Below are 23,908 nucleotides of genomic sequence, written 5' to 3'. Positions count from 1 at the left end.
CACCCTTCTTAAATGGAAGACAAAGTTACTGGCATAGCTGTGGGCGACCGCACAAGTAGGGCTTACAGGGGAAGCTGCCTAACTTTCTGTGGTGTTGATTTCTTCCTCCTCTTGCCATTTCCCCTCCTGAGACTCAGCCTGCACATGTGCGCCCCCCACAATCGGCAGGACAAAAAGACTTGTCCTGATAAAACTTTGGATCACTTGGTATGAGGGCAAAAAATTCATTCTCGGCTATACTTACTAATATTACAGAAGGAACTTAGTGTTTTCCTTGTTGTTTCCGATGGATAGTGACTTAACCTAGAAGATATTCATATTATCTCCTTTTGCACTTCAGAGAAAGTGTCTGAAGATCTGACAGCATCAAAATTTCCCCAGAACTCAAAATTTCCATTCCAAATCTTTCCAGAATGGAGTAATAATAACTTGGAGTTGACACGGTGAATAAATACCCAGGAGAAGATCATTCATACTCCTTGATAATGCCATGTAAAAAGAAGTAAATTCATGTTCATCCCAATTGTATTTCTTTAAAATATTGAAATACAAAAGCATGGGATGTAGATTAGTTTCCTTCTTTTTGATTTTTCTAAAAGAAATTTTCCTGTTAGAAAAATTTCTGTATAAAATGTGTCCCCAGGGGCCAGGAGTGTGGACTAATGGTAGAGTGCTTGCCTAGCATGCATGAAGCTGTAGGCTGGATTCCTTGGTACCATATATATATTGAAAGAAAAAAAAAGCCAGTAGTGGTGCTATGGTTCAAGCAGTAGAATGCTCTCCTTAAGAAAGCCCAAGGACAATGTCCAGGCTCTCAGTTCAAGCCCCAAGACTGGCAAAAAAAAAAATGTGTCTCTGGAAATCCTCCTCTTCTCTTGATGGTACGTTCATTGACTAATTTCATCCTGTGATGCCATCATTAAATCATTTTGTGCTATCAGGAAATTCACACAGGCAGATCTCCCTTATCCTTGGTACCAAGCTGGACCAGAGACAAATCTAAAAATACCCTGAGTGATATTCAGAGAACAACCCAAGTAAACAAATGACAAAGGCAGTTTTAAGGAAGATTATAAGAAGACTGAATGCAAATAATCAAATGGAAATGTGCATACTGAGTATGACAAAATAAAAAAAGTGAATAGACAGATATTTACCAGCACAAAGTACACCGAGCCCTTTCTAAAATTAAAAAAAAATGTCAAGCAATTTCTTTTATCTTTCTTAAACAGCAGCTATGATTTCTTTAGAATGGTTTTCATGCCTGTTGATTTCCTCTAGTAGGACAAGTAGACAGTTGTATAAGAGAAGATCGCATCTTTGAAAATGCCTCCTGGAGCATGGTCGGTGAGCAGAGTCATGGACACGTGTGAAAATGGGACCAGGTACCTTGGCGGGAGGAGTGGAGTCAGGATAGGATGTGGCGTGGTGGGAAGAACGATGAGAGGAAGGACATCAATCAAGACACACTGCACTCATAAACTGATGTGTTGAATGGAAATCTGTACACTTAAAGTTAATGAAGACATGTCTCATGAATGCGCAGGGCAAAATCACAGAGGTCGTGCATCTTGGAATTGGATCTTCTAGATCCATATTCCAGCTCTGAAATTTACCAAATCCTGGCAAGTTTTTAAAATCTTTTTGCATCCAAACTTTTTCCTATGTAAATCAAGGACGATATAATATACTTGAAATAAGTGACGTATGGAGTCAATGAATCACTTGTGTTGAGTCATAAGGAAAATATTCATTGAAAGGCCTGGGAGTTTGGCCTAGTGGTAGAATGCTTGCCTAGCATGCACGAAGATCAGGCTTTGATTCGTAAGTACCACATACATAAGAAAAGGCTGAAGTGGTACTGTGGCTCAAGTGGTAGAGCTCTAGCCTTGAGAAAGTCCAAGGACCGTGCTCAGGCCATTAGCTCAAGCCCAGGACTGGCAAAAAAAAAAGTCCTACAAGGGCCAGGAGTTCGGGAGTTTAGCCTAGTGGTAGAGCGCTTGCCTAGCATGCATGAAGACCTAGTTCGATTCCTTGGTACCACATACATAGAAAAAAGCCGAAAATGGTGCTGAGGCTCAAGTGGTAGAGCTCTAGCCTTGAGAAGATCTAAGCGCAGTGTTCAGGCCCTGAGCTCAAGCCCAGGAGTGGCAAAAAAAATACTCATTGAGCACAAAATGTTATAAGCACTGTGCACTGGTTACCTATTCTCTCTCTATATCGTATGACTTAATCCCTAAAGGATGTACTATTATTAACATCAATTAGTTGTACAAGCATGTTTCATTTTAACGTCCATTTATGTATATTATACATGTTGATCAGAGTCATATCCTACATCACTTCCTCCTCTCCTTTTATTCAACCAGTCTAATCAAATTTTTATTTTAACTTTATTTGCCCTCCCTCCCTCTCTCTGTTCATCCATCTCCTGTCACTACTACCTACACCCGTCCTGTTTCCACTTCCTAAAGGTCCTATGGGTACACTACATGTTAATTGCTCACAGTAATATCACCATGACACCCCACACCTACAAATACCATGTCCTAGAGTGCTAGGAGAATTTTATGATCTGCCTATCTATCTATCTATCTATCTATCTATCTATCTATCTATCTATCTTATGGTGATGATAATGATAATGTGTCAGCTTGAACTCAGGGCCCAGGAGCTATTATTCATGCTAATGCTGTATCACTTGAGCCACATCTCCACTTCTGTTTTTGTTGTTGTTTTTCAGTTTAATTGGAGCTAAGAGCCTCACTGACTTTCCTGCCCAGGCTGTCTTTGAACCATAATCCTCAGATCTTAGCCTCCTGAATAGCTAGGATTACAGGTATGAGCCACCAGTGCCTGGGTGTTTACTTATTTATTTTATCTACTGTGGGAACTTGGGTCTGGTATGTTCCCCACAATGTCTGTATGTTAGTTGGTTCATGTTCAGGTAGGCAACACTGGAAAGTGATAGAGAGAGGTGGGACTGACTGGGAAGTTTTAGGTGCTCAGGAGACATGACTTGATTGGCGTAGGGGGATGCTGCTTCCTCATCTTGGCCATGAGTAATGGTTTTGCCATGTGTTGCTGCTATGATACAGTGTCTTGCTGCAGGCTCAGTGGTATAGGGTCTATCAGTCATAAACAGAAACCTCCAAATCATGAGCCAGAACACTCTTTACTTTTTATTAGATGATAATCCCAGATATTGTGTTGTGTTCCTAGAGCTTAAGCTGTCTACTTGACTCATTTTACTTGAATTTAGGACTCTAGTTCAATGGTAAAATTAATTCTTCCTCAGGAAAACAAACACACTATATCTTTTATTTTATTTTTTTTGCCAGTCCTGGGCGTGAGCTCAGGGCCTGAGCACTGTCCTTGGACTTTCTCAAGGCTAGAGCTCTACCACTTGAGCCTCAGCACCACTTCCAGCTTTTTTCTGTGTATGTGGTACCAAGGAATCGAACCTGAGTCGTCGTGCATGCTAGGCAAGCACTCTACCACTAGGCCACACACTCAGCCACAAACACACTATGTCTTAAACATGTACCTTTTCAAGATTTTACTTGTGGAGCTGAAATCATGCTACCTTTGTACCTGCTGCCTAAATCTTGGTACCTACTGCATTGGGACACCGAATAATGAGAAAGTTCTTCATATTATCTTCCTCAATGGAATCTTTATGCCTCTGGAGTTCCTAAGAGGCCTTCCATTTCCTTCTAAACTCTTGAAATACTTTAATTTTAATTTTTCATGTTTGTTTTCACACTACATTTCCCTTCTCATCAGCTTCACTTCCCTCAAGGTACCGCGATGCTGAATTATTTTCCACCTGAGCTAACTTGGACTCCAGGGAACAGCCACTGTGGGACTTTGAACGCAGACATGCTCTGCTCTCTGGTGATGGCACCAAGGGGATCTTCAGCTCGCTCCCCTCTTAATGAGGTAGGAGAGAGACACTAGGGTTTGCTGAGCTCTGAAACAGCAGGAGACTGGTAAAAGCAGGCAGAAACTGAGAAGACAATCTGGTAGCTGTGTAAACTTTGGGAGAGAGCAAAATTGAGTGTGTATTGAGTGTTGTTCCCCAAACAACAGCAGTGGTCAGAAAGTAAGTATGACAGAATCCTTTTTCCTGGATATGGAGTAGGCACAGAAATGCCAATGAGATATTGATCTTGCATAGCTGGATTTGTTAGAATGCTCATGTATGTTGATTGCAATAAATTTCTTTTATATCTCTTCTTCCAAGGTCAAGTATCACCTATGTCAACATTTCCTCAAGATATTAGAGTGGAGGAATTTTGTTATAATGTGTCAAGGGCACACTAATGGGAGCTGGCAAGTTATGATGCATTCTTGTATCCAAGTTAGGTGCCAAGAAATATCAAATTATATTGCAATCATATTATAAGGTGTGTTTATACCTTATTGTTTTCAGACAATCTCACTTGCTGGTCATCTAGGAATTTTCAGTGTAGTATTCTTTTAAACTCATGATCTTCCTGTCACTCTTTGCCTCTCAAGAGCTGAAATTAGAAGTATGCACCAACATGGTTGGCCAAAATTTGTCTTAAAAAGTACAGTATTTACTAAAGGAATCTTGGTATTATTTTGAGTCATAGATTTAGCTTCTATAGTTTTCAGGAATTTGGTTATATGTGTATCATTTCTTAAAGCATAAAAGGATCATTGAATACAGATATCTAGTAATTGTATATGTGCATATGTGTGCTTGCATGGGGCTGGAACTCAGTTTTTTCTTCTCACTGCTAGTACTCTACCACTGGAATCATAAAGTCCATCCAGCTTTTGCTGGTTAATAGAAGATAAAGGTGACTTGGATTTATCTGCCTGGACTGGCTTGAACTTTGATCCTCAGCTCTGAACTTCCTGAGTAGCAAAGATAACTAGCTCCTAATGTCCCATTTGTAATTGTATTATTATAATATATACACACATTTATAAATATTATAAATATAATATATACAAATATAATATATTTTATAAATATAAATTTTATATGTTGAAGTTATATTAGTAATATCCTCAATTTTTTCTCAAAGGTGAAGACTGAATTCAGGGTCTTGTACTTGCCAGCCACTCTTCCACTGAGCTAAATCTCCAACCCCTATTTTTTTTTTTACAGTAGAATTCTGTTAATATCTCATAGATCACAAAAATTTCAGGAGCTGTTCCTTAAACCAGGCTGATGCGAGGAAATGGAAAATTGTGTTTATGTTGTTTTCTGGTCTCCAAGGCATTAGTTAATATGGTGGTTGAATGAAAATTTCATTTTAGGCTGTAATGTTAGAACAAATATTTGGAATAAGATGGCTTCAGTTTCAGGTATGGCTTTTCCAAAGATGAGCAAGGAAGCTCTATGAGTGATGTCAATAGATTTTCCTGTATTTTCTTTCTGGTATAAATTTCCTAGCAGTGTTCCATGCTCAGGAACTTGCCCAGCTCTGACTGTCTAGTGACAGCTTCCTAAGGGGGACAACAGATGAGTGTCCTGTTCTGTCCATAATGCTGTGGTTTCACATGGAAGTGGTAAGGTGCTTATTAGCCTCTCAGATTGCTTTTTTGATAGTGCAAATTGAGATTACATAAATATTACTCCTAAAAATTATCTTTTGTTTTCTTTGGAGTTCATTTTATCGACTATTGTTTTATTCAATCATATGCATGTAGCTATTGAGTCTTTGTCAACCATTTCTATGTATAAACCTCTTTTGGCCTTAGTGTGTGAATGTCTAGAGTCCTGTATAACTTATCATGTTCCATTGTATGTCCATATATTTAATCATATTATTATTATTAATTGTATATTTCATCATTAAGTGTGGTTACTTTATAGATTTATAGGCACATTCTAGTTACAAATAAGGGACAGTATACAGCTTGTGCTTCTTTGGCTCTGGCTCTGGCTTACTTTGCTTAAGTTTTCAAGTCATAATGCAAGTTTTTCCATTTTCTTATGAATGATACAATATCATTTTAATGAATGAGTAGAATTCCATTGGGTATGTATACCACATTTCCTTGATCCATTTGTCTACTGAGGAACATCTGGCTTGATTGAATATCTTGGTAAACAATGCTGCAGTGAATGTGGTTGTGCTTGTGGCTTTAGTGTGACCTGGTTTAGGGTAATTTGGATAAATGCCCAGGAGTGGGATTGCTGGGTCATAGGGAATCTCTATGTTTAGTCTCTTAAGGAACCTCCACACTGCTTTCCAGAGTAATTGAACAAGTTTACATTCCTAGGAACATTATTGCTATTTTTGTTTTCCTTTTGTTTGTTTGTTTGTATTTGGGAGGGTAGGAAAGGGCACAGAAAAAGCAGAACAAGGGTGAACAAATACGGCAATGATACTTACTAAATACTAGGTAGAAAATGAACTGGATATCTTGTGGGTGTGGACAGAGGGGAAAAACCAGGTGAGAATGAGGGAAGAGGAGATATGATTCCAAAATAATTGTATTCATTATTCATTACCTGGTTCTTATAATTGTAACTTCTCTGTATATCAACCCTACAATAATAAGGGAAAAAAAAGATTACTAGCAGTAGGGTAGAAAGCAATTGACATATACAAGTATGTTGCAGGTTTCATCTTGAGTTTTACTGTCTTCCTTTTAAGAATTTCATCTTAAATCTATTAAAAAATAACCATTCTAAGTACTCAGTCCCTAATTTTCCCCTTTCTTTGTTGCTCTTTTGAATTCTATTTATACCTTTTTCTCCATACCCACATCCTAGTCCAAGATATGTTGTGTTCTGAGATCACTGTAAGAAAGAAAAATGGAAAATGGAGACTGGAGAAGGATGGGAAGGGTGACATAGTTGCTTGAAATCATAAACGGATACATTGAATTGAAACCCCTTTGTACAACTACTTAATGACAATAAAAAGAAAATGCCTCCAAAGAAAAATTACATATTAAATGTAATTTTTTAAATAAAAGGGAATCCATAAAACTATATGGAACACTTGAAATTGTCCACTCATTAAAAAATAGGAATTAATAATAAGTAAATGTGTATTTTTGTTATTTTATGATTTTCTGTTAACTTTTCCCTTTGACTCAAAACATTTCAAGAAGTTGTTTTTCTGGAGCTGTTTTTATTTGTAGAGTGATTGCCATTTAAAAGAAATACAGAAGACCATCCATCAACCTCCTACCCACTCCTGACCTTGCAAAGGCTGTTCTGCAATTCTGTAATTCCCTTGAGTGAAGGAACTTGAGGAAGATAAAAGGAAGGATAATCAAAAAAAACAAACCAAACATGTATTTAAAGAAAAGCTTCTTATCATTGTCCTTTCCTCCTTGCCTTCTTTTTAAAAGAATGATTGATTCACACTAAGATTCTCCTAATGGCATTTTATTGAGTTTCCAATTGTCAAGTCATGTCTGAGTAGCAAAATCTCACTTTCAAAGTTTTTAGAAAAATAACAGTTGCACATAAAGCCACTTGCTCTTATTCATTTTACATCAAGAAGCTAATTTTAAAGAACTCTGGGGAAGAAGATATTTGAATTTGAAGATCCAAACTCCCTGGCTTAACTTTCTACTATGTTGTTTATTAAACTACTTGAGCAAGTAGAGAAATTTCTCGATGACACCAGTAACTTTTGTTAAGAATTGAACAGCTGGGCCGGGAGTTTGGCCTAGTGGTTAAAGTGCTTGCCTAGCATGCATGAAGACCCGGGTTCGATTCCTCGGTACCACATATAGGAAAAAGCTGGAAGTGGTGCTGAGGCTCAAGTGGTAGAGCTCTAGCCTTGAGAAAGTCCAAGGATAGTGCTCAGGCCCTGAGCTCAAGCCCAGGACTGGCAAAAAAAAAAAAAAAGAATTGAACAGTTGTACTATTCAGAGAGGTGTTTTGTAGACGATAATACTGAAATCAGATGATGAAGAAATAACATTGCTATTTTCTTAAAATTATAGATCTGGAGTGTTAGACTTGGTGTTTTGCAGGGCTTCAAATGTCTGGAAAACATATGACATATTGCAGTAGTGATTTCTTAACATGTTTTGGTCATTACCATCTCCCAGAAGGCTTATTAAAATGAATGGTTGGGTTTTAATCCCAGAGTTTGTGGTGCAAGTAGACTGCAGTCTGATAACTGACATTTAACAAGTTCTCAATTTATGTGAAGGGTACTGGTTTGGCAACCAAATAGAATCCTGCTGTAAGTAGGTTCATTTTTTTCCCCCATGGAAACTGAGGCCAAATTAAAGGAGCTACTTGAGTTACTTAAAATTAGGAAGTAAGACTGGTGGTTCCCATTTTGGTCTTGGTAGAATCATTTGAGAATATCATAAACATTGTTGTCAGCATCTCACTGATGGGTGTGGGGCTTTGATAGTCTATAAATCTCCAAGTACTTGCAATGTGCTCAGAGTTGGAAACTTTTATTTTCTATTTAAATATGCATGATAGTCATATAATCTAAGTGAATGGAGCTGGTATAGTGCCCAGATGAACTCCCAAAGAAAGACAAGAATTAATGACAAATGTTATTGAAATTCAGTGTAAGTTAGTGTTGGGCTTTGGGCAAGTATAATAATAAATCATGGATCTTTCACACATACATCTGGGTTCCAAGTTGTCAGTCACTGAGAGATTTAGTTCCTTGTATGGAACCTTTTCTACTGAAGTGTATAAAAGACAAACACCCCTCTCCCTCCCCCACACATACAAGGGAAAAGGACTTTTCTAAAGATTTCTGTCTTCTTGGGGACATAAGTTGCAGTATATTCTCTAGCATTTGAACTGGAAGGTGGAATTGTCTGCAAGTAGAAAAGCTTGAAATTTCTTGCTTCACTCTAGCACTAAGCTTGGCTAAATTGAATTCTCCTCAGAAATGAGTCAACTGAGAAAATCAGATCAAAGCTCATAAAAAATAGTCTATAGCCCAAAAGAAGAACATCTCTGTAGGTGTTCAATGGAACATCACCCGCCCACCCCAAATAGAATTACTACATGGCAAGGGAAAACATACCAAAACTTTTCCCTGATAGCCTAATTTGCTTTAGGAGGATAATCTATGTCATAATAAATAGGCAAATGCAAATATAGACCAACTCGTGATAAGAAGAAAGTAAAAGGAATAATAGGGTCTAGAAGTAATCATAGAAAACACATTATATCACAGGAAATCACACCATTGACACTTTTTCTATCTGCATTTAAATTTTAGTAGAATAAGGAAGATATTTTAGGATTATTTAAGATGATGGGGAACTTACATATCTCCTTAATTAAAAACAGGAAATAATAATCTGGCAGTTATATGTTGAGGCAAACAATCCAAGAATGGCTCTTCTTAAACTATAATCTACAAATATAATAATCTGCATATCCTCCACTTTGCTACTTGTTGTAGGGTACAGGCTTAGTGTGAAGGAGTACAAGATCAATACTGTGAATAACAATTTTGTTATTAATCAGACCAACCTATTTCTTTTTTTTTATTGTCAGAGTAATGTATAGAGGCATTACAGTTACATTTATCAGGTGGTGAGTGCATTGCTTCTGGAACATTGATATTCCTTCTCATGTTTTTGTCCCCCTTTTCCTTTCCCCACCCCCTCTTAATTATCTTGATTTCCCCCTTCCTTCCTTATTTCAAGTAAACAAATAAAGATGTATACAATACACCACATAACAAAGTCAGACACAGTAATCACATGAGATTAACCATAAGGGGAAAAAAGAACCGCACATAGTACATTGAGAACAACAATCACAAAGATAAACCCCGTTTCCATATCCTAGAGTTTATTTCCTTTAGTCTCATCTTATATGACCATATGTACATAGCTTTTGAGCTGTTGTGCTCCTCTGCTAGGGGAGTCCTAGATGTGTACTGATTATTAAAAATGAGGGAAACCATGGAGCCTATGTTCCTTTGGGTCTGGCATACTTAATATGAGTTTTCCCAAGTCTTTCAATTTCTTTACAAATGGGGGCAATGTCATTCTCTCTGATGGCAGCATAGAATTCCATTGTGTATAAGTACTAGATCTTCTTGATCCATTCATCTACTGAGGGGCATTTGGGTTGGTTCCATATCTTAGCTATGGTAAATACTACTGCAGTGAACATCGTTGTGCTAGTGGATCTAGTATGTCCTTGTTTCTGGACGATTGGGTAAATGTCAAGTAGTGGAATTGCTAGGTCATAGGGGAGATCTATGTTTAGTCTTCTGAGGAACTGCCATCCTGTTTTCCATAGTGGTTGAATGAATTTGCACTCCCACCAACAGTGTAGTAATGATCCCTCCTGGCCACATCCCCACCAGCATCTGTTGTTAAGATTTCTTGATAATGGCCATCTAACTGGAGTGTGAGGTATAATCTCAAACTTGTTTTGATTTGCATTTCTTTTATAGCCAGAGATGTTGAGCAATTCTTCATGTGTCTATAGGCCATTCTTTCTTCCTCTTCAGAGAAGACTCTTTTTAAGTCTTTGGCCCATCTTTTATTTTTATTTTTTTGAATGTCAAAGCAGACTCATTTATTGGCCTGTCTTTTAATGGGATGGTTGTTTCTTTGAGGATTTGTTTTGGAGATATTCAGTTTTTTGAGCTGTAGGTATATTTTAGATATGAGGCCCTCATCTGTTGAAGATCTTCTCCTACTCTGTGGATTTTCTACTTAACTTGCTAGTTATGTCCTTTGTCATACAAAGCTCTGCAGTTCAATGCAGTCCCATTTGTCCAAACTTTCTTTAATTTGTTGTGTTTCTGGGTCTATATTAAGAAAGTTTTGACCTGTGCCAAGGACTCCTAGTGTATCTCCTATTCGTTCTTGTGAAGTTTTCATTGTGTCTGCTTTTACCTCAAGGTCTTTGATCCATTTGGAATTCATTTTGGTGTAGGGTGCCATATAAGAATCCAACTTTATTTTTCTACAGATGTTTAACCAATTCTGCTAGCACCATTTGTTGAAGAGCAGGCCACCTATTTCAAGTCACTGCCCTGCCGTCTGCCTTGTTAGGTTAGGACAAAAACTTCCAATTTCCCTTGGCCTCACTCTTAACAAATCTAGACCTACAGACTGCTTCAAGCATTGGAAACTATCTGATTTAAACCCTAATCCTAATTACCTACCACATCCTTCCTTTTTATCTTTTAAGAAATTTCTGAAGCTCTAGGAGAAGCAAATTGCCAAAATGATCTAGCCAAAGAAATAATTACTTAAAATAAATTAATGGAAATATCTCCAAGGGTATAAAAGCATGTTTGCTTTTACATGACTGTTCCATGGCCAAAAAGATGCAATGATATCCTGATGGGATAGGGGACAAGTCCAAGATAGGAATGACAAGTTGAAAATATGCAGATCGGTGGCCTTCTTTGCCAGTGGTTAGGATGGTTGTGCTTTGGCAGCTCAATGTCACCTGGAAGTGCTGCTGGGGCATTAAGATGTGGGCAAGAACCACCCAGACTTGGTCCTCACCTGAACTCATGGTGAATCTGGATGGTATTTTAACATTTTCAAAATCAATTGAGCCTGAAGATGAGCCTTTGGAAGTATTCTTCTTGGATGAACCTTTCACTCTCCAGCTCTCCTGAGTTTCTTCTCATTCTTTTACTCTTCCTTAGAAGTGCTAGTTTCTATTAAGTACCTGTCTCTATGAGAGAGGGGCTCTTCCTTTCTCTTGCCTTACAACTTCTTATCTTTGACATAGGAAATAATATTGTAGAAGGCTTTATTTTGCTAGGACTGTCCTGGATACCAAAGTTGTGAGCTCTTGTGTCCTGAGGTGGAAGGATGCTCAAAGTCCATCAAAATTCTTGTCTCAGGGTTGGAGCTAGAACACTTCCTTCTTGATTAGGAAAACTACAAATTCTTGATTTGAATGTATTAGGATTTTTTTATTTTGTAAATGGATGCTAACCCTTCTCCCCTCTGTGAGCCCATGTCTATGGAGAGTGTCTGACTGTTTGAACTCAAAGTCTTCTCTTGGTTGGGGTAGCAGAAAGAGGGATGGATTTAAGAGAAAGGATGTGAGATCCCTTTAGTAATGGTAGCATAGGACTTTGGATGTACAGTTTTTTTTTCAAGCCTGTTGACAAAGATGACTCCAGGCTCCATTTGGAGAAATTGAAGGGACTTCAGGGAGTAGTAATAGAATTTGAGTAATAGTAATGAGCCCAGCCTGAAATAACAATTGTTCTTCAGAATAAGTAACTTTCTTCCAAGACAATACAGGTTATACCACTCTAAAAATGTTCCTCGTATTATTATATCAGTACTATTTCTTTCTAAGTAATCTCTTCTTTTTTTTATTGTGCTTAGGAAAGGTTTGCCTTCTTCTTGAGTCCTCTTTAATCGCAAAAGGCTCTTTTATACTTCTTTCATTATAATTTCACCTCTCACAAAACTTCTCAGTTCCAAATCCTTTGATGTTCTCACGGCGATAGAGGACAGGAAAAGGCAGGGTGCCAGTGACCTCCTTTGTCTCCAGAGTAAGGTAATGTCCTCCTTCCGGGAGAAACTGCTCATGGTAATGGCCCTTCTTTCACTGCTAATAGGATTTATTTATTCATTTCTCAATCATCACAGAGAGCTATGAACTGTGACAGCTTGCTATCCTCTCTACTGATTACTCCTAAAGTTTAAGAAATACTTCTTAATAATCAAAATTGTCACTGTGTAGAATTGCAGTCTAGTGAGCAAAGACACAAAAAAAACCCATCAGCCTTTCACAAGGCCACCATCAACTTGAGTATGAAGACAGAGTATTGCATGTATTGTACAAACTGAGGCACTTTTGAAAATAAAGGTGCATTAGAATTACATTATATCATTGGTTTTTAACCCAGATTCCACACAAAATTTGAATCAATGCTTTGGCTTTTGGCTGTAGAGCCTCTGACAAATTAAGAAAATTTTATAGATGCTTGACAAAATCATCCATGAAGTTAATGTCACCTGCAATATTGATCATTGACATATCTAATTTTAGTCCCATTTTTAATCGACTTCTACTTCCTTAATCTGACTTAGGTTTATATATATTTCCAATACCTTATTCTTTTCACTTTTTCTCCTTCTCCCTACTCTTTATATTTGTAATTTCCTACTATTCAAATCCTATCTCCATGGTGATGGAGATGAAAGTGCATTGGAATAAGAATCAAACAGTCTCAGAAGACAAATTTGTATATAACTATGAGAACTGGAGTTAGTCTGGAATCTTGCCAGCCAAAATTTCCTCCTTTGTTAAAAACATGACAGCAATTACTTAGCCTGCCTCTCTACAACATAATACAACATAATGCAATATGAACCACAAATATAATCATAAAATGAGCTACTTATCATACATCATTATAACCAATGCTGGTTAAGTACTTACTAACTTTCAGGCACAGTTGATTTTTAAACAGTTGCTGTAGTACCAAATACCTATGTTGATTGGTACATAGCTATTGTCTTTCACTAGAGGACAAGGCATCCTTGTCTGTTCTTCAGAATTGTAGACCTCTTAAGTCCAGAGAGAAGGTAATATGTAGGTATCACAGGCAAGTATTTCACCCTAATATAATGTTTAAGTTAGCCATTTTAATATCTGTTTTCTGGGGGCCGGGAGTTTGGCCTAGTGGTTGAAGTGCTTGCCTAGCATGCATGAAGACCCGGGTTTGATTCCTGGGTACCACATACATAGAAAAAAGCCAGAAGTGGTGCTGAGGCTCAAGTGGTAGAGCTCTAGCCTTGAGAATATCCAAGGACAGTGCTCAGGCCCTGAGCTCAAGCCCAGGACTGGCAAAAAAAAATCTGTTTTCTAATCTCTACCTGTTTTCTGAATGTCCCTATAGCATGCCCTAGTGCCATAGTGGTAGGGATGGCAGTCAGGAGGGAGAAACACAAGTGCCCACCTGTCCCTCTTAACTCATGAGTGTCTGTTGCGAGCAATCTTTTATCTGCTAAGTCTGATTGTGGACACTTCAGCCACTAGATTTGGTCTGTGAAAACCTGAGGGAAACATGCAGTAAATATATGAGGAGGCATTGCTGGGATGTGCCTTAGACATTAATCAGGCGTTGCTGGCTCTGCTGGTAATAGGAGATGAGTGGGGCCTGTGAGGCCACTTTGGTGACTATTAGAATGTGGTGACCCTTTCACCATTTATTTGAATTTTAGTTCCATATAACTGAACATGACACAAAATTCATCATGAACTTTATTTTTTTGGGATAAACTGGATAATTCCCACAAAAAATTATAAGTAGTATAAAAAAGTTATTATTCATGGGATCACTGCTATTAAAAAGGATTGTCAGCTCATAAAACAACCCTTATCTTTTTTTTTTGGTCAGTTGGGGGACTTGAACTCTGAGCGTGGGCACTAACCCTGAGCTGTTCAGCTGAAGGCTATAGCCCTACCCCTTGAGCCACAGTGCCACTTCTGGTTTTCTGGTGGTTAATTGCAGATAAGAGTTTCCCAGATTTTAATACCCAGGCTGGCTTTGAACCTTGATTCTCACATCTCAGCCTCCTGAGTAGCTAGGATTTCAACTGTGAGCCACTGCAACTGGCTATTATCTTTTTAACAATGTTTAAAGTCAGTTGGACTCATTTTTTTGTGGGGACAAAGGAGTTAATGAAATTTCAATATATTTGTTACTGTTAAAGGTCTTTCTGTAGCATGTGTCTAATGAAATATCTCATTGTTTTCAAGGCTCCAGTTTGACACTTACAGAGGTAAAAAGAATTCCAGAATGAAGTATCCTACCAAAAACACTATCACTGTCTTTGAGAATGTAACAATAAAACTATCACACTGCAGATGTAATAATAATAAAAATGTGTCAGGTTATGATGGTGGTCTTTCTACAATCACTCACTATGGAGAGAAAATAGCAAATAATGATAGTACCTTTCCCCCTGGAAAGAATATTAGTCCCTCTCTATGCCCTTTAGACTAACAGCTATGATTAGACTGTACTGTCATGGTAACTGAAAGAACATGTTAAAAAAATAGTAAATGTTCTTGAAATTCTCTGTCTAGTAGAGATTTTGGGCAACAACAGGTACAAATGGGTATTGTTTCTTGACAGAAACTAATGAATCACGAATACAGAAGAAACTGAAAGAAATCTCTGAGAGCACATAAACAAGGTCATTATGACTTCTTTGACACAGAAACTTGCACTGCTAAAAGATGCTCTTTCAGTATACTAAATGCCAACAACTGTCTTTAAAGTTGCATTCAATGTACAATTTCTTTCCTTTCTTTTTATTTCGTTCTCCTTTTTTTAAATAGAATAGTTAAGTATTTGCCTTAAAATTTTTATCTTTTAGTGATATTAATGATGAAAATGTAGATGTTTCATGTGACATTAACATATGATATGCATAATATGTACATGTATATATATAAACAAATACTTCCTTCTTTGGTTATTCCGCTTTATTCATACTCTTGATTAACAGCTAAAATATATATTGTCAGGTAAATTACAGCATCTATATTATGCTTTTTGGTAATGCAAATTTCAAATGGCTGGATATCTACATGCAAAATAATCAGTTTAGATTATTGCTTCATAACCTGTTACAAAATTAAGTTGAAATGGATCAAAGGATCTAACTATTTTAACTAAAACTATTATAATTCCAGATGAAACAGCATGTTTTCATGACCTTGGATGTAGCCCTGGGTTCTTACAGATGACAGCATAATAAAAACAAGGGGAAAAAAAAAGAACAGACTTCATCAATCCCCTGTTGTCACTGTATCTGACTTTGCTAACTTGTATATTTTTTATATGTTTATTTGATTTAGGGAAGGGAAGGGAAACAACAAGATGATGAGAAAAATGACAAAGGGTGAACCAGTGTAAAAGTGTTAATCACCAGATAATACATTGGAAATGAACCTTACAACTTGGGAGGGGGTGGGGGGAAGGAAAGTAGAAGAAAAAAGTGGGAGGGGTTAATAATGTTCTAGAAGAAACATACTACTTTATGTATATAACTGTAACACTTATATACATCACCCTGTCACTAAAAATTAAATTAATTAAAAAACTTTTACACATCAAAACCTTTTTCTTAATACCAAGAAGATAAAATAAAATTCAAGCCAGGTGCTGGTGGCTTTAGCTACTCAAGAAGCTGAGATCTGAGGATTGAGGTTCAAAGCCAGCCCAGGCAGAAAAGTCCTCATTGAGACTCTTATCTCACTTAAAAGCCAGAAGTGGCATTGTGGCTCAAGTGGCAGAGAGCTAGCCTTGAGCCCAAAGAGGCTCAGGGACAGTATCCAGACCCTGAGTTCAAGTCCCACAATTGATAAAAAAAAAATCCACAGGATTGGAGATTTGTAAATGTTGTATCTGAAATGCCTTTGCTACTCAGACTAGATAAAGAATTTCAATAATGAAAACCTAAAAACTTAACTAAAAATGTGCTGAAGGTGTGAATAGACAATTTTCTAAAGAACATATATAAACACTACAAGTGCATAGAATAATACTCAGTATCTAGAAAATGCATGGCCAAACAACCATGAGATGCTACTTTGTACCTACTCAAATATCTGAACTCCAACACACGGAAGTGTTGGTGAGGACAAATGTAGTGATTGAAAAGGATACTTTCACTTTGATCCATATGCTCAATTTTAAAATGTTCACAAATGGCTAAGATCTTGTGAAATGGAAAATACCAAAGTAACATGAAGTCATTTTTCTCTAATAAAATAATATTCAAAGTGAAGGATAATTTAAGTTCCCATCAGACTTTCAACACACTCTGGATTTTATTTACACACACACACAAACCAGAATTATACTCTGTTAAAAAATAACCTAGACAAAATAGCATGTGCATGACATAAATATTATAAGTGGATGTAAATTAATAAGTGAGAAATTGCTATTCATTAGGGTAAAAATTGTCTTCTGCAAATGAAATCCTGAGTTGTCTTGAGGCTCTTCTATTGATTTATACTGTGCTACTTCTAAGTAATTTTGGAATTAAAGCAATTAATTGATCATGCTTTCATTAAAAACACATGCAAAATGGCATAATTTAAATTATAACTTATAAAGATGATTTAGCTCATGGCCATAATTTTTTCTTCCAGTCTGGGGATTGAACTCAGGGCCTGAGCACTGTCCTTGGGCTTTCCTTAAGGCTAGCGCTCTACCATTTGAGCCACAGCACCACTTCTGGCTTTTTTCTATTATGTGGTACCAAGAATTGCAACTCAGGTCTTCGTGCATGTTAGGAAAGCACTCTACCACTAGGCAAACTCCCAGCCCATGGCCATAATTTTTTGATAGTTCCTAAGAATGGGAGAAATAATTCAGACTCAGCAAAAAGCAATTTTTTAAGCATCTTTTTTTTACCCATTGTATAATCACTGGTGCTATGCATAGTTACACAAATGGATACATAAGAGAGACACATTTTCAATCATGATGGTAGTCATGAGTATTTGCTATATGCAAAATTCTGTTCTAAGTGGTTCTTGCATACAGCTCCTTGAACAGGTTGTTATGGTGGCCATGATAAAGTATCACAGACAGGTGGTTCCAATGACAGAAATTGTTTCACTGTTTTAGAGGCTGGAACTCCAAGTCTGAGGTGCTGAGAGAGCTGATTTCTTGTGAGTGCCCTGATCTGTTCGATTATCCTCTAATTCTTCTTGATTTCTGGCCATCTTCTGGGTTGACTTGTAAAAAGCATTGCCCTGTTTTCTTCTTCATCCTTAAAGAGCACTTTCCTTGTGTGGGTATCATAACCACAGTGTTCGCTTTACAGCATGCCAGTCACATCGAATCACTCCAGCCTGAGCTCACACTGACTAACAGCACACCTACATCTCCCTTGTTACTAGCAGGAAACGCAGACATCTATCCCTCGGCCCTGTGACTTCCCATTACCTTCTCGTGCCTATGCCGTGGGATGGGGCAGGAGCTCAGCCCTGCATTTAGACTCTAGCACACCAGCACTCACCCCCAGTCATCGGACATGAAACCTGGGGCAGAGAAAGGTTAAGTTACTTGCTCAAACTGACCCAGAGAAAAAGAAACAGTGGTGAGGTGGGGTCAGGGGAGAGAAGGAGAAGGCAGTCAATCAGTGTATGCTGACAAAATTAAGAAGACTGAGGGAATCGGTAGAGAGGGCAGGGAAGGTTGGAATATTGAAGGTGGTGATATTGATGAAGATCTGCTGTATTCATAAACTGATTTGTTAAATGGCAACTACTTAAAGATAATTGTAAAAAGAAGAAAGTCACAGAATGGATAAGTATGGAAAAGGGGGGCAATGCTGAGATTTGAACAAAGCAGGCTAGTGATATATCCTACATTTTTCTTTCTTTTTTCCATATATTTGTTATTGTAATTAATAGAAAGGTTATGTTACATTCACCAGGCAGAAGGTGCATTACTTCACATACATTGATAACCTTTCTCATGTCTTGGTCCCCATTTCCCTCCCCCCCCACCCCTCCTCTTGTTTTTCCCCCTTCCCTATCCAATTTCAAATAACCAAATATGCATATATCCAATATATCAGATAACAAGGTGAAATACTGTAATAATATGAGATAACCAAGGGACAGCAAAAGAGATGAGAGATAACATAGTACATTAAGGACAACAATCACTCATTATATGGCTTTTGTTTCTATATCCTGGAGGTCCTTACATTTAGCATCATACTATATGGCCTTAAGTAAGTTTTGTTCTATTGTAAATCTCTGCTAGGAGAGCCCAAGGTTTCTACTGATTATGACAAATGAGGGAAACCATTGAGCCTATGTTCCTTTGAGTCTGGTTTACCTCACTTAATATGATTTTTTCTAAGCCTTTCCATTTCCTTACAAATGGGGTGATGCCGTTCTGACAGCAGCATAGAATTCCATTGTGTACAAATACCACATCTTGTTGATCCACTCATCAACTGAGGGACATCTGGGTTGGTTCCATATCTTTGCTATGGTAAATAGTGCTGCAATGAACATGATTGTGCTAGTGGATTTAGTATGTCCTTGTTTTGATTGGGTAAATGCCAAGTAGTGGAATTGCTGGGTCATAGGGGAGCTCTATGTTTAGCCTTTTGAGGCACTGCCATACTGCTTTCCATAGTGGTTGAACGAGTTTGCACTCCCACCAACAGTGTAGTAGTGATCCCTCCTGGCCACATCCCCTCCAGCATCTGTTGTTATTCGTTTTCCTGATCCTGGCCATTCTAACTGGAGTGAGGTGGAATCTTAGAGTTGTTTTGATTTGCATTTCTTTTATGGCCAGAGATGTTGAGCATTTTTCATGTGTCTATAGGCCATTTTTGTTTCTTCTTCAGAGAAGACTCTCTTTAAGTCTTTGGCCCATCTTTTAATGGGATGGTTGTTTCTTTGGAGATTAGTTTTGGAGTGATTCAATTTTTTTGAGCTGTTGATATATTTTAGATATGAAGTCTTTGTCCATTGTATGGTGATTGAAGATCTTCTCCCACTCTGTAGGCTTTCTAGTTAATTTGCTAGCTATGTCCTTTGTCATACAGAAGCTCTGCAGTTTAATGCAGTCCCACTTATCCAGACTTTCTCTGATTTGTTGTGTTTCTTGTTCCTTATTAAGAAAGTTTCAACCTGTGCCACGGAGACCTAGTGTATCTCCTATTCCTTACTGTAAAGTTTTCAGTGTATTTGCTTTTACATCCATGTCTTTGTTCAATTTGGAGTTGATCCTGGTGCAGGGTGACAAGAAGGATCCAACTTTAGTTTTCTGCAGGTTTCTGCCAGCACCATTTGTTGAAGAGGCTGTCTTTCTTTCATTCTATTTATTTGGCTCCCTTATCAAAGATTAGGTGACCATAGGTCTGTGGGTTAATATCTGGGTCCTCAATTCTATTCCATTTGTCTTCAGGCCTGTTCTTGTGCCAGTACCAAGCTGTTTTGGTCAGCATAACTCTGTAACGGAGTATAAAGTTTGGTATTGAAATTCCTCCTGCGCTGTTCTTTCTGCTAAGAAGTGTTTTTGCTATACGGGGTCTTTAATTATTCCATATGAAATTTCGGATTGCCTCTTTTATTTCTTTAAAGAATGATATTGATGGATATTGCATTGAATTTATAGATAGCCCTTAGAAGATTGCCATTTTCACAATGTTAATTCTTCCAATCCAGGAGCGTGGGAGGTTTTTCCATTTCCTCTGTTCTGCTTTAATTTCCTTTTTCAGGGTTTTGAAGTTTTTATCAAGAGCTTCTTTACATTTGTAGTTAATTCCTATGTCCTTTATTTTTCTTGAGGCTATTGCAAAAGGAGTTGCTTTCCTGATTGTTGCCTCATTATTCTCATTGTTGGCATATAGGAAGGCAGTTGATTTTTGAGGGTTAATTTTATACCCTGCTACCTTACCAAAGGTTTGAATCAGCACAAGCAGCTTGGGAGTGGAGTCTATAGGGCCCTTTAAATACAGAATCATGTCATCTGCAAAGAGGGAAAGTTTTACTTCCTCTTTCCCTATTTGGATCCCCTTTATGATTGCTTCTTGCCTTATTGCTCTGGGTAAGAATTCTAATACTATGTTAAAGAGGAGAGAGTGGGCATCCTTGTCTCGTTCCTGATTTTAGAGGAAATGGCTTTAGCTTTCTGCCATTAAGTATAATACTAGCTGTGGGTTTGTCATACACAGCCTTTATTATACTGAGGAATGTTCCATGGATTCCTAGTTTCTCCAGATCTTTTAGCATAACGGGGTGTTGGATCTTGTCAAATGCCTTTTCCGCATCTATTGAGACAATCATGTGATTCTTGTCCTTGCTCCTGTTGATGTGTTGAATTATATCAATTGACTTGTGTATGTTGAACCAGCTTTGCATCCCTTATATGAATCCTGTTTGATCATAGTGTATAATATTTTTGATGAGTAGCTGAAGACAGTTGGCCAGTATTTTGTTGAGAAGTTTTGCATTGATATTCATGAAAGAAATGGGTCTATAGTTGTCTTTCTTTGATGAATCTCTGTCTGGTTTTGGGATGAGGGTTATAGTATCTTCGTAGAATGAGTTTGGCAAAGAGCCTTCGTTTTCAATTTCATTGAAGAGCTTGAGGAGTATAGGTGTGAGCTCTGATTTGAAGAACTTATAGAATTCAGCTGTGAATCCATCTTAGCCTACATTTTTCTAGTTTGTTGTTCCCTCATGTGGGTACAGATAAATGGTGCCAAGCACCAGTGACTCACATGTGTCATTTTAGCTACTCAAGTGCCTGAACACTGAGGATCATGGTTGAATGGCTAACAGGGCAGAAAAGTCTTCATGAAACTCTTTTCTCCAGTTAATCACCAGAAAAACCAAAAGTGCAGCAGTGGCTCGAAGGGCTAGAATACTACCCATGCTCAAGGACAGCACCCAGCCCTGAGTTCAAGCCCTACAACTGACAAAACAAAAGCAAAAAACAAAGATTGTACATCTAACTATGAATTTATTCTAGCTCAAGCCAATTTCCCCATGAGATCACTGGAGTTTTCTTTAAAAAAGAAGCTGTCCAGTATTATTTACCGTGTCACTTGGTGATATCAGCAAATCCTGCCTGGAAGGCTTAATCTTGCTTGTGATCTTGTAGCTATATTTTTAGATAACGAATTATTAACATATGTATGCAATTGAGTTAATCTAAGTGTATTAAAAAGTATGATGCTATGTCAAATCCATGGCATACTTGCGTTGTCTCTGAAGGCTATTTTTTTTTTTTTGGTTCATTGAAGGGCTTGATCCCTGGGCCTGGGTATTGTCCCTGAGCTCTTCAGCCCCAGGATAGAGCTCTACCACTTGAACCAAAACACCACTTCCAGTTTTCTGGCTGTTAATTGGAGATAAGAGTCTCATGAACTTTTGGACTTTGTGCCTCACTGGCTTTGAACCCCATTTCTCAGATCTCAGTTTCCTGAGTAACTAGGATTACAGGCATGAACCACTGCCTCCCTCTGATGGCGATTCTTAAAAGAAAAAAGAACAAATACTATATCACTTACAGCTAAATTATACTCCACAACTAAATATGCCTCCTGTGCATCCTATTGAAGGAAACCACCCCACTTTATGTGTGTCCATCATGAAAACTGTCAGAAGCACAGGGAACTGGCAGGCAGAACTTCTGTTTCAAATATCAGAAACATGCATTTAATAATAGTGATTTAAACATCAAGAAGAAATGTTCCTCTTGCCCACAGAAATATTGCTGTTGCCTGCAGGGTCCCAGTTGATTCACTGCAGCCTCCCCATTCCACCTGTGGGAGGAGATGTGGGATGTGGTCAGATCTGGAAGTTGTAGAGCTCACTTTTGCTCACATCACATTACCATCACATGGTTATATGTCCATGTTCTAGCTGCAAGGAAAGCTAGGAGAATGCGTATTCCATTGTAAGTTTTGTTACTAAGAAAAAAGAAAAAAGTCATCATCAAATGGAAGTCTTTTCTGCAAATGATTAAACAAAAACAAGGAGGCACTGTGTTAGTATAATTTAGCAGTAAAGGAGCATCTGATATTGAAAGACAGAAAAAATGGAGCTGATTCAGCTCCATTTTTTAACAAAACCAAGGAATTTATGTACTTATACTTACAAATAAGTAGGTGTATATTTCCAAAAGACTAGGTGATTAAAATCAAATTCAAATCAAAATATGAATGTCATATCAAACCAAGGCTAGCACTCTAACCTTCTAATACTTTACTCTTATTCCCTCCCTCCCTCCCTCCCTTCCTGCCTTCCTGCCTTCCTTCTTTCCTTCCTGCCCCCTCTCTCTTTGGTGGGTTGTGGGGCTTGAACTCTAGGCCTGGACACTGTCCCTGAGCCATTCAGCTCAAGGCTAGTGCTCCACCACATTGAGCCATAGCACTTAAAGTTTTCTGGTGGTTAACTGGAGATAGGCGTCTCACAGACTTCCATGCGTGGGCTGGCTTTGATCCTCACATCTCTTCCTCCTGAGCAGCTAGGATCATAGGCATGAGCCACCGTGCCCAGCACTTACCACTTTTGTTGTTATTGTTGTTGTTGTTAATTGGATATACAAATCTTACAGACTTTTTTACTGCCTTCAAACCATGATTCTCAGAGCTCAGCCTCCCGAGTAGCTAGGATTACAAGGATGAGCCGTTAGCAGCTGGTTGTACTGTTTTTTTTTTTTTTTAGTTAGATATAAGCTTTTGTTATATTTATTTTTGATACTTTATGGTTTGCTATACGCTTTCCTATCTGTTACTTGATGTTTCATAATTATAATGCACAATCATTTCTAATGTTAACATTTATATTTACTGATTTTTTTACATACCATATTTATGCCACATATTTCAAACTTAAAGAGAAATTGGCCTAGGAAAATTCTTGGTGAGTGAAGTAATTCCCTCTCTTTCTTTCTTTTTGTTTCAGTTGACACAGTTGTACAAGGGCGTTTTAGATTAACAAGTTCATTTTTTTTTATCTGTTTTTTTTTCTTTATTTTTCCTGGGCTTAAGCTCAGGGCCTGAGCACTGTCCTTGGATTTTTCTCAAGGCTAGAGCTCTACCACTTGAGCCTTGGCACCACTTCTGGCTTTTTCTAAGTATGTGGTACCAAGGGATCGAACTCGGGTCTTCGTGCATGCTAGGCAAGCACTCTACCACTAGGCCAAACTCCCAGCCCCAACAAGTTCATTTTTGTATGCAATGCTTCTTGATCACAATCACTCCTTTTCCATTCTCTATTGAAACCTTTCTTCAAGTCATAGAAACTGTGCAGAATACCAGTATGACTTTTTTCTTGCCGAAGTGTTCCCCATAACAGAGAAAGTAATTCAGTTCCTCTGTAAGTTCCAGTAGAGCCATAGGTATGGAGAACAAGCAAAATAATTTCTTAGATTTTTATTTTAATGCATAAGCACTTATTCAGAGTTTG

Source organism: Megascapheus bottae, chromosome 19 (genome assembly GCF_031878675.1).
Source record: "Megascapheus bottae isolate mThoBot1 chromosome 19, mThoBot2.hap1, whole genome shotgun sequence".
Lineage (NCBI taxonomy): Eukaryota > Metazoa > Chordata > Mammalia > Rodentia > Geomyidae > Megascapheus > Megascapheus bottae.
Note: the sequence above shows the minus strand (reverse complement) of the source record.